The sequence below is a fragment of the Stegodyphus dumicola genome, chromosome 3, assembly GCF_044657685.1.
Source record: "Stegodyphus dumicola isolate Sdum_Otavi_A_Nest chromosome 3, ASM4465768v1".
NCBI classification, from domain to species: Eukaryota; Metazoa; Arthropoda; class Arachnida; order Araneae; family Eresidae; genus Stegodyphus; species Stegodyphus dumicola.
In genome coordinates this window covers 155,527,525-155,542,439 of record NC_140770.1, presented here as the reverse complement: position 1 = coordinate 155,542,439, position 14,915 = coordinate 155,527,525, and the positions used below count along the sequence as shown (strand labels likewise).

General features: G+C 32.7%; 1 protein-coding gene across 1 annotated transcript in view; it reads left to right on the top strand.

Annotated features, from left to right (window-relative positions):
* Nucleotides 1-6,193: 6,193 nt before the first annotated feature.
* The window catches only part of LOC118188759 (calcium-transporting ATPase sarcoplasmic/endoplasmic reticulum type-like), a 164,602-nt gene continuing 155,880 nt past the window's right edge, over nucleotides 6,194-14,915 (top strand). The window contains exon 1 of the mRNA XM_085813522.1: nucleotides 6,194-6,347. The gene's annotated coding sequence lies outside the window, so the exon portion shown is untranslated. The remainder of the gene's footprint in view (nucleotides 6,348-14,915) is intronic.

Below are 14,915 nucleotides of genomic sequence, written 5' to 3'. Positions count from 1 at the left end.
AAAACAAACATCCCATTCCCAAATTTCAAAACTTGTATTATGAATATTAAGGAATTGTATGAACTGTAATGATCCATTCATATTTATCATCTCAAGAGTACTGCATCATTTTGTTATACTCTTTTTTAAATTCTTTACTTTGTTTCCAATTTAATAACTATTTTACTGTTTTGAATTCAAATGTAAGTAATGGTCTTCATACAGTTAATAATGACTTCCAAGCAGTAAAAATCTGTATCCGGCGTATATGGACTGGATGTGCTGTCCACGAGGTTGTATTTTTCCTCCACTTTTAACATCAAAATACTTAATTTTGTTCTTTCGTGAAAAGCTGATACATTTCAAAAAGTCCTCTTTGGAAATTTTCAATACAGTTCATTGTACCATTGTGCCCTCAATACTTATTACACTTCCATTTCTTTTTTGTTATATTTATAGTTTTCCTATAGTTTTCTTGTTGCACCAAGACAAAGGTTTCCAAATGAATTTGAGAAATTTTAAGCTATATTTTATCTTACTATGTAAAAATGTTACGTTAAATAAATACTGGTTTAAGAGCGTACAGTGAGATTGGGCAGTGTACCCTGATTGGTAAATTCTAAGCCATTTGGGAATTACCGGACTTCGTCTTCTAGGTGAACTTAATTTTTTCCCCGCTTTTTGTTATTAATGGTCAGGTTTTCATCTTCATCATGATTGCCACTCTGATACATAAATAAATAGTCATGATCCGTTTCAATCTTTCACCAATACCAATACCCCTTACTGCAGCAGGATTTCCATTTTCTTTCGCAAACTAAATGGATTTGCATTTCCATCAAACATTTATCGGTATACACTCATTGTTCCCCTTATCGCTTCTCATTATACAGTATACCAGTGTTCGAAAGCCCGGGGAAAGTCTTCGAATGAATGACTTCCAAAATAGAAGAATGACACCTGTATCTTTCAGGGTCAGAAAAGGGTGTTCGTTATACGGCGAATATAACTAAAAATTAATAAATGGAGTTTGAAATTATAGGTGAGCGTTATACACCGAAATATACGGTAGTTGTTTGTATGATGATTATGTTTGTATATTGTATATTACAAAGAATAATGTGAGGGGGGTCGTTGAAGAAAACTATTCCTTTGAAAGAGGTTGATGCAGGAAAATGTTTAGGAATCGTCGACCTAGAAGTTCTAAAAGACCTAGAGGTACGGAACGAAACTGAGCATCGTTCATGCTGTTATTGGTGTACAAAGCAGAACTTACTGATTTTGCTCGTAATCTTTCTAAAAGACTGAATGAAACAGAAGCACTCACAGACAGACCTCATGACATCGTGAAATCCAAACATTCACTCTCAGAAAATTTCTAATATTAAATTTGATTAGTTATAATTTCGATAATTCGATATATTCCGTGTTTTGTGAGCTTTCAGTGTATATAATTGAAATATCAATAAGTATCAAAATATTTATGATAACAATCCAGTTATAAGCAATGGCTTCTTTTCTATTTAAATTTCGAAATATAACCCAAATATTTGAGTTGAATTTCAATCTCCACTGTTTAAATTTGGGCAACTGACAATGTGAAATTATAACAAATTTTTAGTTAGTTAACTAATAGTTATGATAAGTTATGAATATTAAGCTTTACTATAACTTCTCATTTCTTCACCAGAATGTTAATTATTTGTGAAAGTTGTAAGGTTTATCATTCGTTTGTAAGGATTATATTAATTTTATTAACAGTTAAATTTTTAGTTCCTTCCTTGTCAAATTCTTAACTTCAACTTACTACTTCTGGGGCCAGAACGTAGTTTGGGGATCATTCTGAATACTTAATGAGGAGGAGCGATATTTAAACCGCGAAAACTACTTGCAGAGTTACAGAGAATCGGAGTTTCTGATTTGCGCGCTTCTGCCTTTTGGCTACTCTCTCTCTGAAAGCTGTTATTACGCTCGGCCATACTCAGGCCCTTGATAAGCTTCGTAGTCAAATAGAGTTGAGGAGCGAACTCGATTAGAATCTTGATAGCTTCGGCTGTATTTCTTTAGTTAATCTTAATTTTAGTTTAATTTTTAGTCTCTTAAGTTCAAGCCCAAGTGTCGGCTTTGATTGTACACTCCAAGACGGAGTTCTGTTAAATCTTATTGGAATAATAAAGGGTTAGTTAACCTTCCATCTTGTTGTTTCTTGTTACACGAACTTAGCGATTATTCGCTAACTAGTTTTTAAGATTCGTCACTTTCTGCCGTAACTGAGAAATACACTAGTGAGAATCTTACACGTTATCTAACAGTTCATTTTTAGTTAAAATTACTTTCCTGCCCATTCTTAATTTCAGCTTACAACTTCCGTCCAGAATGTATTTTCAGAATCAAAGTCAAATGCAAACGAGGAGAAGAAGTAGTTAACTTTGAAGTTCTATTGACTTCGTTAGAGATACCAGATATTCTGGCTAGTACGCGTCCTCCTTTTAGGCTACTCTCTCTTAAGCTATTATTACGCTCGTCGTACTTTAGGCCCTTGATAGCTTCGCCGTTAGTTAGCGTTAAGCGACCAATTCTGTTAGAAACTTGATAGCTTCGGCTATATCTTTTTAGTTTAGTTAAGTTTTACTTCTTAGTATTCCTGAGTTCAAGCCCAAGTGGAAGCTTTATTGTAAACTCCAAGAAGGAGTCGTCTGCTAAATTTATTTTGAATACTAAAGGGTATTTAACCCTTCTTGAGGTCTGCTCTCTGTTCACTAAACTAAGTGATTATTCGCTTACCAGTTCTTAAGATCCCTCATTTTCAGCTTTAACTTAAAGACAGGAATCTTACAGAGAGTATCTGAGTCGAGTGTTTTGAATGTTTTAGTGGCAAAGCTTTTGGCAGCCTTACCTGCATTCTACGTCCTGGTTTGTATCATTTGATTACGGCAAAGTACTCTTGGGCTATCTGCCTATGGAAGGCTATCTGCCTTCGCGAAAAACTTTGTGAAGGAAATGGCTTGTAGCCAATTTTCACGTGTGGAAAACCACGAAAACGACCATGCAACCAGCCCGTTCGCCAGGAATCGAGAGCCTAAGTCGAACTACTAATGTTCAGCGACGTTGCTTGTGCAGTTGACATTCTGTCGCCAACTCTGCCAGAGATTAATCCGGTTTTAGCCATTTTGCTAGCTGACATTCCATGTTGAAATATTTGAGCTTGCTTAAGTAGATTATTTTATGTAGTCATCCTACTGCATTACTTCTAGTGCTAATTTCAACTTAGGTTATTTTGAATAATCGCATGTGGCCAAGTTCTGTTTGTAAGCGCAAATGGTTAACTGTTAAACTTAAAAATTTAATAAAAATAATATTTGAACCTTCTTCAAGACTTTGTCATCTTAATTTAGATTACAGTTATACTCGCTTGCCATTCTAGTAGGATCAAAGGACATTAATATTTACACAACTAAAGCCCTATAAAATTAGGAATGTTGTTAAATTTCATTCTTATAGCACTTGATAATTCGTTTGGTTCTTATATAGTTTTCTTATGATATTTTCTTAGCATTAGTAAAAGTGCACTTTTTCAATATGAAACACAGTAATTATTATTTCTTGATTATTTTTGAATTATTTATTAGTTTTTGTGGCATTAGTTTTCAACTAAAGCGAAATATCAGCACTTTTCCCTACTTGCTTTTAAGTTTTGCATTTAAAATATATTTCTTCCTTTTTCCTTTACAGTCATGTTTACTTTTGCGAATATGAACCCATTACTTCAATTAAAATCTTGTGCGAAGATAATCAGTGGGTTTACCCATGCGTTTAAACCAATAAATCTGTTCTTTAAAAGCCTGTTTTTGCAACGGTTGCACACTAACTGATTATTAGATTTGTCACCATGGTTACTTTGCGTTTGTATATGAATAGTGCTACTAAACAAATCTGATTGAAAATGGAATATTACGCGAGAACTGAAACAGTTAATACGAACTAGATATTCTTAATATTTTTCTTAAATTAAAATGGACGTTAATTTACTGATTATTTTAAATGAAGTCCAGGTTTTGGGGCAAATGTATTTTATATGATCATTCATAACAGATATCTGAATGCTACCTTATTAAACTAACTATTTATAACTAATCTATTAAATATTTGGCATTTATACTGTTACGAACTTTGTACTTAGATAGTTAATTTTAGTAGAATTATAAGTAAAATTGTTGCACTTTTCTGTGTGATGTAGAATGAGACAAGTTTTAGGAGGTACTATTCCGGTAAAGTAAGAATACAGGGGCAAGTGCATTTAACATTGAGTAAATAGGTATCTCGGTGATTTGGCGAGATATCGCCAAGCTGACAACGGTTTAGACGACTTATTTTGTCGTCATATTTGGCGAGCGTTTGGTGACATTTTCGTTCAATCCCTGTATCACCGTAATAAGTACTGTAACTTCCACTATGTTAGCCGTAACTGTAATTCCACACTCTTTTTGCTTTCCAGTAATTTCGAGAAGTAGAAAGCACTAGAAATATCTTGCGGCCGATTGAAAAGTATTTAAGGTCGAAGAGAGAGCATCTGCTCCCAGTTGCAGTTGCTTAGTTATTGTTGTGAGTTGTTAGTTCCGGGTGAACTGAGATAATCCGAGTTAGATTTCTCTTTAGATGCTCTTCGCATTGCGTTGTGTTTAACGATCTTAGTAAATTCGAAGTGTAACTACTGATTATACTATGTGATACTGTGAACACTTGTATGAATATTTCTGTGGAACATTCCAGAGTTCTGAAATATTTTTTGATAAAAATAAATTTTTATTAACCTATTATCGGACTTGTGCGTTCATTCTATTACGAACCTTTACTCACGCAATAAATATGTAAAATGTTGCGAAAGTTTTAGTCATGTTATACAGCGTATACAAATCATGGCTAATTTTTTCTTTATGACTTTGTGGTGCTTTCAGATGGATACTTTAAAATTAAAAAATACAGTTATTATGACTTATCAATGAATGTTGTCTGCTCTACGTTGTGGCATGACCTTTGCGCAGATTAGGGATTTTTTACAGACGAAAAAGAATGATGGCTTAATATTACCAAAATGTTATTACATGCACACACAGATATTTTACTCTTTGCTTGGGTATTTACATCAAAAATCAGCTGGTAAATTTACTAACGAGAGGTTTTTTTTTTTTTTTTTTTCCCTTGATTGGAATTTCGCGACAATCGCTTTGAGAATAACTTCAAAATGCTGTTGATCATGAGTGAATTTCAGATTCAGGATCATTTGTTGCCAATGGATGACTAGATACTCGTCTCATTGTATCACCAGTGTGGGAAAACTTGCTAAATTTAGATGTGTTTAATATTCAAATTAAATCAAAGGACACAGGTGCCCGTCAACACTGAGGATTACTGATGATTTACAGGTTGATGGGCAATTTGTTTATAGAAATCGAAGCTTAATTAATTATATATTTTTAATAGTCTTTTACATGTAGCCATATTATTAATTATATTCAGTTATGTTACTGCATGAGAGTCTTCTTGCTGCTCCAGCTGTTACGTAGATACTTCTAAACTTTTAAAAGAATTCAATATTTGATGGGTTGAATCATTACCGTAATAATTCCTTAAAATTTTTTCAACTTCTTATTCGGATTTCTAATTTAAACTTCAATCTGGAATCTTAAGATAATTGTTCAATCTAAATAACGGGGGGTTCGGATAGTAAATATTCTAAATGCAATGCATAATGTGGATCATAATTTTATCTGTAATGTTGTTAATAGATTGATATAACCGCGTTATGACTTGAAACCTCTGACAACGCATTCTGGTAAACAATGAATTAATCCATAAAGGAAACGCTATGTTAAGTTCTTAATTTACTTGTTACATATGATGTATGAATGATGTAAAACATTATTGAGTGAAACTAGAACAGGTGATTTATTCAAACCCCGGGGTGAACATTTTTCAACTCATATTCTGCGCCATCTTTGCACTTGTTTAATAGTTCGGTTGTTTCGTCATATATAACCTGTAATTGGGACTTTCAAGAACATTGGCTGTTGAGAGCAAAATTCTAAATAAAATTTTCGTCTTCTTTCCCCATTTATCCTCGGAAGATGGTAAAGGAGGAACAATCCACAGATATTCTAAGTGAAGAGACACCAGAAACCTTCTTACGTCAAATAGGTGGCGCTACAGTCATCTTTCAAAGCGGAAGCTGAAAGTTTTAAGCATAGTTAGCGCTAAAAGTACCGAAGTTGAGAGAATACGAGAGAAAACGTGCGCTTGGATAAGAATATTAAATAAACGAGTGGGTTACCACAATTTATGAAGTAAAAGTTTTCATTATGTGTGACTAAGTAAGTAGAATCTTCAGTTTTATTAACTGATTAGTTAATTACATGTAGATTTATGTCTCGGAAGTACTGTCGAAAAAACGCTTTACCGGCCGAGTAGGAGGCAGGTATATGTCAAAGACTACCTGAAGTTTTTAAGACGTTTTGTGAAAGAAAAAATCTGATGTTGACACCACGACTTCCTTCTACGGCCTATTAAATTATGCACATTTTTTGCCGCACTTCATTTAAATTTATTTCTCGAATTATTCTAACTTAATTAACCGATTCCTCAAGGCAAGCTGAAAATGACATCAAAAATTGCAAATTTTGAAATTAAATATCCCGGTCAGTTTTTGTCGTACGGGAGTCAAATTTCTTACAATTTTATTATCTCATAACAAGTATAAAACTTTTCTAAATATAAGTATAGGAACTGGGAGACTGCAATAAAAATTAGATTTTGTTAGTTGTTAAAAATTATTTTTTTTTTTTTAAATTTGAAGTTGCCTAATAAATTTGAAGTTGCCTAAATAGAAATATTTTCCTCATTTAAAAGCTTACTCTGATTGGAAGTACATGACTATGACTAATGATTAAGAAAATAAGAGCTGGGCAAGGACTTTTAAACCGTGTAAGAGGGTGCTTATATGTACACATAATACGGTTTGTACTGCCGACTGAAATAAAAAAAAAAGAGAGCTGCACAACTAGATGTTATAGTAGTCCTATATACAAAATTTCAACGTCCTACAGCTACTCATTTTTCAGTTATACGAGACTGATATATACGTATGTACGTAGATATGTACGAAGTTGCTTTTGAATCCATTTCACAATTCGTTTGGGGAAAAGGTGTTCTTTTTTTCTGACCAAACGTACAGCCATCAATTAAAAAATCGCCCAAATGGATTTGGGAAAGTCTGAAATGGATATTTCCATTGAAATGGGATACCCGAAATTTTTTGCGATTACGAAAATTCCTTCACTTCGTACAAGGAAGTAAAAAGAATGGCATTCGTATAAGACGGCCTCGCATATCTTATATTAACTTGTTGTTTTATGCGGAATATATTCAAATTATCTTTATGTCATTATCCTTTATCGGAATCTAAGCAAATATGTTTTCTTTTAACTGAAATTAAAGAATAAGTATAAATTAATATATTTTTAAGTATTAACTTGAGAGTATAAGACGGGGATGTAACCCAAACTGCATTTTAAAGTTAAAAAAGAAAAGAAAAGGCAGCCTTGTATTCGGGCCAATATACTTTTAACTAGCGCATATTATTTCGACAGTTTTTTTTTTTTTTTTTTTTAAATAAACTTCAAATGCTCCTATTTTCATGTTCAAATCTTGTAAAGTATTTTCCTTGTCCTTACCACATGTCTTGATGGTGTCAGTGAAAGCACGTCTGGCTGGCAGTCGGGAGGTTAGATTATTGCTGGTTTCTTTCCTTTCCTGACTCCAAAAAATCCTGATTACTCTAATGCTAATTAATTTAATCCTCCCCAGAAGGGTTTAGTGTTCCGGTCATTCTCTCCCTAGTCGCGCTTTTAGTTGCGGAGAATGTAATGTATTTTCTTGCTCTTCCTTATCGTTTGCCTTTGCAGTGTAATTGGAGGCACGGCCGGCTGGCAATCAGGAGATCCTGAGTTCGAATCCTGGTGAGGGTATTTCACATGTTTCGCGACTCTTCTCCAGAAATAAAATGTCTCTTAGTGTCTCCAGTCTTAGTCCAAAATGGTCAAATTTATCGTCGGTGAAATTTTACATCGAACAAAATTCTATCCCTTGAGCAAAGTTCCCGGGGATGAGAAGACTAAATGAGAGATGAGTTGGACGATGTCGAAAGATGCTTTGGAACAAATATTCGGCCATTAGAAGAGAGAAAAAATTACTTCGATTGATTGCCATGTACTGATTTTGTGGCCGCTATAGTAAGAATCAAATAAGTTTTTTAACAACACAAATATTTAAAATTTACTAAAATATATAATGATTTATGTTAATTAACTATTTATTTCGATTAAATCTTAACTATAATTTCTTCTTCCGTAGTCCTCAATAAAATGCAAATTAGTTATTGTGTATTTAAGCTGAGAGTTTGAATGTTTAGAGCTTCTGAAAACCTCGCCTCGCTATTACTTACTATCGCCAGCTCTGCCTATGTTTATTTCCAGTTTAGGCATCTTGTTAGCCGACGTTTAAAATACACGCAGCTGATTATCTTGGGACACCTTAAGTGACTATTGTGTGGGTAACCTCAGACTACGTTAACTATATTTTGAATGTAACTTTTTCTCATGTTAATATAAATACTCGCAAGTAGCGGGATTTGGTCTGACGCGCAAGCAAGCCTTTTAGGTTCTTTTAAGAATTAGGTTATTTTAATTTTCTTAAAACTTGGTTATTTGTTACAGACTAAAGCAGTAACTCGTTTCCAGTCTAATAGGATCTGCGGGACATTGACGCAAACTTCTAGATACAACAGAACCCTAGAAATGATCTTAAAACATGAATAAGTGCCTATCATTATTGATATCTGAGTGGCGTTTTTACAGAAAAGTGTCATTTATAAATGGAAAATTATTATCGAAGTATCATATGCCAATTATAAATCTGTTTTTGTAAGCGGTTGCATGTGCACCGTTCCCATGTCGAATAATAAAATTATGATTTTAGTAAATTGCGAACAAAAGTAACATTACTCGTGGATTGTGGATTAATCTTGAGCCGTTACATAATACTGAAAACGTGACGCGTCGCTTCGTGTCATCCTATGTACATTTTAAAGGCCACTGAATTGCCTCCTGCTCTAGTAAAAACCAACTCACTACCTATTCTGAAATTGGCATACCTATCAGTCTTTGTATTCGCTTTTCAATTGCAAGAATACTATTCTTTCTTTATTTTTTTTAAATTTTAAACTCTTATAAAAAATTATTTGTTAGAAATAACAGCATATCCAGCTAAAATCGAGTAGAGAGTGGTATAGCTTATTATAGAAAGCAGTCCATACACAATAATAGCAATAATAAAATGTTGTTTTTCCTCCCTCTTTCCCTAGCTTGTTAGCGCCAGGTTCTGAGATTTTTAAAAATATTTGCTTAATATTCCCCTTCTTCAGTGTTTTTGGAGAAGGAGCTTCCCTTACTTTTCCCAATGGATTCATCTATGTAGTGATTGTATCCATCTCCTTAACAAAGGCTCGCAGCCTACCGGAAAAGGTCACGCAGAACCTTTCGTTTTTGTACCTTCCGAATTCTGTACTTTTTGTACTAGGTCACGCCAAACCTTTCGAATTTTGTACTAGCCTAATACAAGAACTCACCCATCACAACAAAGCAAACACGAACTGACATTCAGTCTACGATTTCGCCGAGTCAGTTGCGCATTTACCTTCTCTATCTATTTATAGACAATACAAAGTCTAAGAAGTAGAAAAAGTAACCGTAAGAATGGGCGAAACTGAAGTTACAATGAAGTAGAAATCAAGATATCTTATCTAATCATTATATGTTATCTCGTTCATTTGCGCTTTTGCAGCTGAGGATGATGGTTCGGTAAAACAGTCGAAATTAGTCCTGTGAAAATTTGAAAATATAGCGCTGATTTTTGTTGTTTGACTTCTAAATTAATATGTAATCTTATTTGAGTGTAAGTTTCTTTTAAAGAAATAATATTGTTATAGTTACCTATAGTATATCCATGACTATTTTATTAAAGAAATAATATTGTTATAGTTACCTATAGTTTATCCATGACTATTTTTTATTTTATGTTATGTAACCGCGTCCATCGAAAATTAAATTATTCGCATAATTTTCCTCTCTCGATTTTTGGACGATAAAGCTACTAAAAGAAGGGGGAAATACTCTAAGTATAGTAAATAATTCAGTTACATAAAGTCTTACATAAAATCTTGTATTTCTACAATTAGAAATACAAGATTTTATGTAATTATGCAGTCTTACATAAAATCTTGTATTTCTAATTGGCAAATTATTATTGCAATAAATTTTTAACGTGCGTGAAAGTTCAGTTCCCGGTTGCCGAATAGACTCGCTTCTTAAGATTTTCACCATTTTTCCTACTTTAATATAAATTCTTTCCGAAGCTATTTTTTCTTTGGGGCAAAGCTTCTTTGTCATAATCCGATATTCTTTCAAACATTTGAAAATTTATATATTTAAAAGAATTTTGAGCAAGCGGAATGCGAATTATTTTCTGATGGTTATACAAAAAGGCTTTTTTTTTTATTATTTCTATACTGACATAAAATAAAAAATTATTTTTTGCGGCGTATAAAGTTTATTTTTCTTAATCAAATTTCGAATTTTATATTTTGGTAAAATTATGTGTCTTAACCATCATCAGATTCGCTTGAAACTCATGATTAAAATATATTTCTCATTACATGAATTTTTTTCCTACTTTGCGCATGTCTATTATTTCTTTACTATTATTATGTCTAGGGTTTTAAATGATTAAGGCCCCAGATTTTCAAAGGAAATATATGGGAATTTTTATAGTTTCCCTAATGTTGTGCTTTGCTTTCTGAGGTAAATAAACATGTAATTCCTCGCAGTGTTGTTGTATCTCATAAACAGTAGGAAAATCTGTATAGTCTTTGGTAATAAAATTTTGTCTAGAGATCTAGACTGGACCCTGTTTGCTTTCTGTTTATTGCGTTCGTTTACGGTAATGCTGTAATTAAAATATATTGCAGCAACAGAGAATTTATCAGAAAATCCCCAATTATATTTTCATTCCTTCTGATTCGGTTATGGATCTGAATGAAACACAGTATCTAACAAAATTTTCCACTTTTTTCGAATTCCCTTTTTTTTTTTTTTTTTTTTTTTTTTTTTTTTTTTTTTTTTTCCGTATCATTTGAATATTTTATTAGCTATATATACTACTAATTAGATATTGATGGAGAAATTCTTATTGATTTTTACTTTGATTTAACTTCGCTTTTGTGTTGCATCATGAGTTATAGGTTAAAATTTTGCCTGGAATAGTAAATATGTAATTAACTATCACAGCAAAAAAATTTCATTTTAATTGCAAGGAATTCATCCTAATTATGAGATTATACTTTAACACAATGTCACACATTTCTAGTAATCTTACAAACATGAAATTTTTCAAATATAAATTTGGCATCAATGCTGTTAACTTGGAAAATTTATTAATCCATAACTAATATAAAGAAATAGATTTATCAAGTAGCTAAAAATATGCAACTATGTTAACACGGGAAGAAAATCAGCAATTTTCCCTTTTTTTTTCATTTTTTTAAATGTTATTCAGTGAATTTAAGCAGTTAAAAACTCTCAGTATTCTTAAACAATTAATCGTTATTAGTCAATGTTTTCGTAGGCTGTGCAAATCTGGAAATGCATGACTTTAGTTTTCTAACATAAATGCAAAATACCCAAAAATGTGCAAGATAAAAAAAAAAGAATATTGAAAACTTTTACTTTTGAGGAATGATTGAATTTAGTGTTTCACTTTAGACGCTGCATTCCATTAAAATGAAGCGAAAGTGGAAGTTCTTGTGACTTTAGCATACCACAGACGAGGTCTTATATAATGCAGGTCTAAAGTGAATTGGACATTCTTTCTAAAATTTGCAGGCTTTTTACCAATCTTCTTTTGCTACACTGAGCACTAATTTTTTGCAAAATTGTAGGGCTATGCAATTGTCTAGAAGCTATAAACTCAAAATCATTAAAACCCTATTAGTACTACTACGTAGCTGGTTGAAAACGAGTCATCCCATTAGTCTGTAGCAATGACAAAGTATAAGCAGATTAAAATAATGTTTTTATTGAACCCCTCGAATCAACAGGAAGCATTACTTGTGTTTCTTTTGATACAGTGATTGATGTAGCAGTGGTTCTGATGAAACTCCGCTAGTTGCTGGTATTTAATGTCTGTACGCATGGAGGCACTCAGATATGCGGTGAGCCGAAAGTCTTTTCGAGAGGTTGCGGGGAAAGTATAAAAGGGTGGGTGACTCTAGGACCCGGGGTGCTTTCCATCAAAATTGGGTGCGGAACTGAGCAAAATCGTGCTGTCACCTGAATGGTGTTCAAGACTTTTGGAAAAAAAAAATCTTGAACTTGCCAAGAGGCATGTGGGCTTGTTCTCATGTTACTGTCAGACAAGTGAGATAAGTCACAATAAAAACAACAAAAAATGTCATGCGATGACATTAGATTCAAATACAGGTAACGTAACCTGAGACTACATAAATGAATCTATTTGAGCTGGCCCAAGTAATTAAAGGAACATGTTTTACCTCAGCAAACAAGATGGCGAAAGTCGAAATAACTTTGGCAGAGACGGCAGTGATAGGTAACTACACTTTTGTGAGACTGATAGCAGTTGCATGGACCTCCAACCTAAGGTTCTACAGACGGAAAAGAATCTACCATCCACCGCCAGCGGCATTCACTGAATCAATGATAGTAATATTACAATGCTAAATTGACAATGTCATCTATACAATAATTGTTACATAATAATCCGTATGAAAAATAAATATACGATCAATTAATAATTACATTGTCATGGATAGGATCTATGTTGTGGAGACTGGAACTTATATATTAACCAGTTTTTAAACCTATGTCTTCTTCAATACGTCATAACTTCATGTTCTTATCAGTTACACACCTAATGATGTGTGTCCGTATTATTTTTGCAGTTATCCACAGAGTAAGCCAGTCACATCAGTTCAGGAAGTTGATAGTTCCATAGCCCAAAGTATATGATGTTGTGTAGGCTATTCTATGTTCATATAAACTGAATTCTAAGTTAACTTTTGATAAATTCGAAGTACACTTTTGTTAAGTTCATTGTTCAAGTAAATACTACTTGTCCACTTCGATGCATCATAACTTCGTGTTCTTAACAGTTTGTACACCTCATTATGTGTGTCCATAGCAATTTGCACACTGTGTCGCAATTATCCACAAGGCAATTATGAAATTGCAGTTGGGAGGTTCATTGTAATATGTACACTATTTTACTATTATCCACAGAAGTAAATGTTTTGTAAATAATGACTTGGCTCCCAGATGATAAAAAAGAAAGAAACTAATTCTAAAATTTTTCAGTACAATTCTAAATTGGGCAAAATTACAGATTTGTTAAACAGTTCCAGTCAATACAAATTGACTGGTATTCCAAAATAACTGGAATATGCAACCAGTCAATTCCAAAATAAAATTGACTGGTTGCATATTCTAAAATAAAACGTCTAATGGAAAACAGGAACTAATTACCAAGTAAACTAGACATAAAATACATAATTATTCAGCACATATTATATACCAATCATTCTAAATTCTAAATTGTGCAAAACTACAGATTTGTTAACCAGTTCCAGTCAATACAAATTGATTGGTATTCCAACAATATAAAGCACATATTCTAAAATAAAACGTCTAATGGAAAACAGGAACTAATTCCCAATTAAAATAGACATAAAATACATAATTATTCAGCACATATTATATACCAATCATTATACCATAAAAATACACATGTTTCAAATGCTGCAACTAATTTTTTATTACAGTTAGAATATTTACCAATCAGCCAGTAATTCTAACCACAAAACATTTAACCCTCGGCTTAAACACACAACACCTGCTTAGTATCTTGGACTGCGGAAAGAAACTCGTAAGGATTAATTAAGACTACGGAAAGAAAACTTTTAAGTAAAGTTTAAAATCATAATAAATGGTTAGTTCACATAAAATCCTCTAAAATAATCTACAAGTTGGTTGCTGGTGTTTAAAATTTACTTATCTTTCTATTATATAATAAATCTATGATTAAAGTCAACCATAGCCTGGCATTCTACGCCTATGTGCGAGTCTAAATTAAGCTATTATCTATCTTGTGAATACTTCATTTGCAGATATTATTTTTGATTGGATACTTTTCAAAATTTTGCTTTGACATGAGATTAACATACTGCATAACATGAGACTACATATATTCATTTCTTTTTAAAATTGAGGCCAGCTACTTGCTTTTGCTATTAAGCTGGTGAAGCCCATGATTTTCAATCTCAGTTTTTGTTTTTCTATCATATTAGATTTATATATAATCATTTCTTTTCAACTTGGAGGCTGACTAATACGGACTTTAGCACAATTTTGGTGAGGAGGTTGGACTCCTAAGTTTCTCCACGAAAGATTCTATCTGTAATCAGGTGTCATTCTTCTGCTTTGAAAGATTCAAGCAAAAAACTTCTAGAACTATTATAAGAATGTTTTTTTTTGAGCTGCCAAAGGGGTTTATTCATTCTTTAAAATTGTTTCTCGTATTATGGATGCATTTTAAACTATTTTCAACTGCATGTGAGTTTATTATCGAAATTTCATCGATAAAGCTTTGATTCCCAGTGTTTTATGCTAATTATAACTACAGTCAGATGAATCCTATTTGTTGCTCCTAGCTATAAAATGCTCTCCTTTCTTCTCGTAAGCAAAAATCAGAGATATTTGAAAAAGCAAAAGAAGAATTTATACTTTAACTTTCTGAAACAAGACTTGAAATTTTGG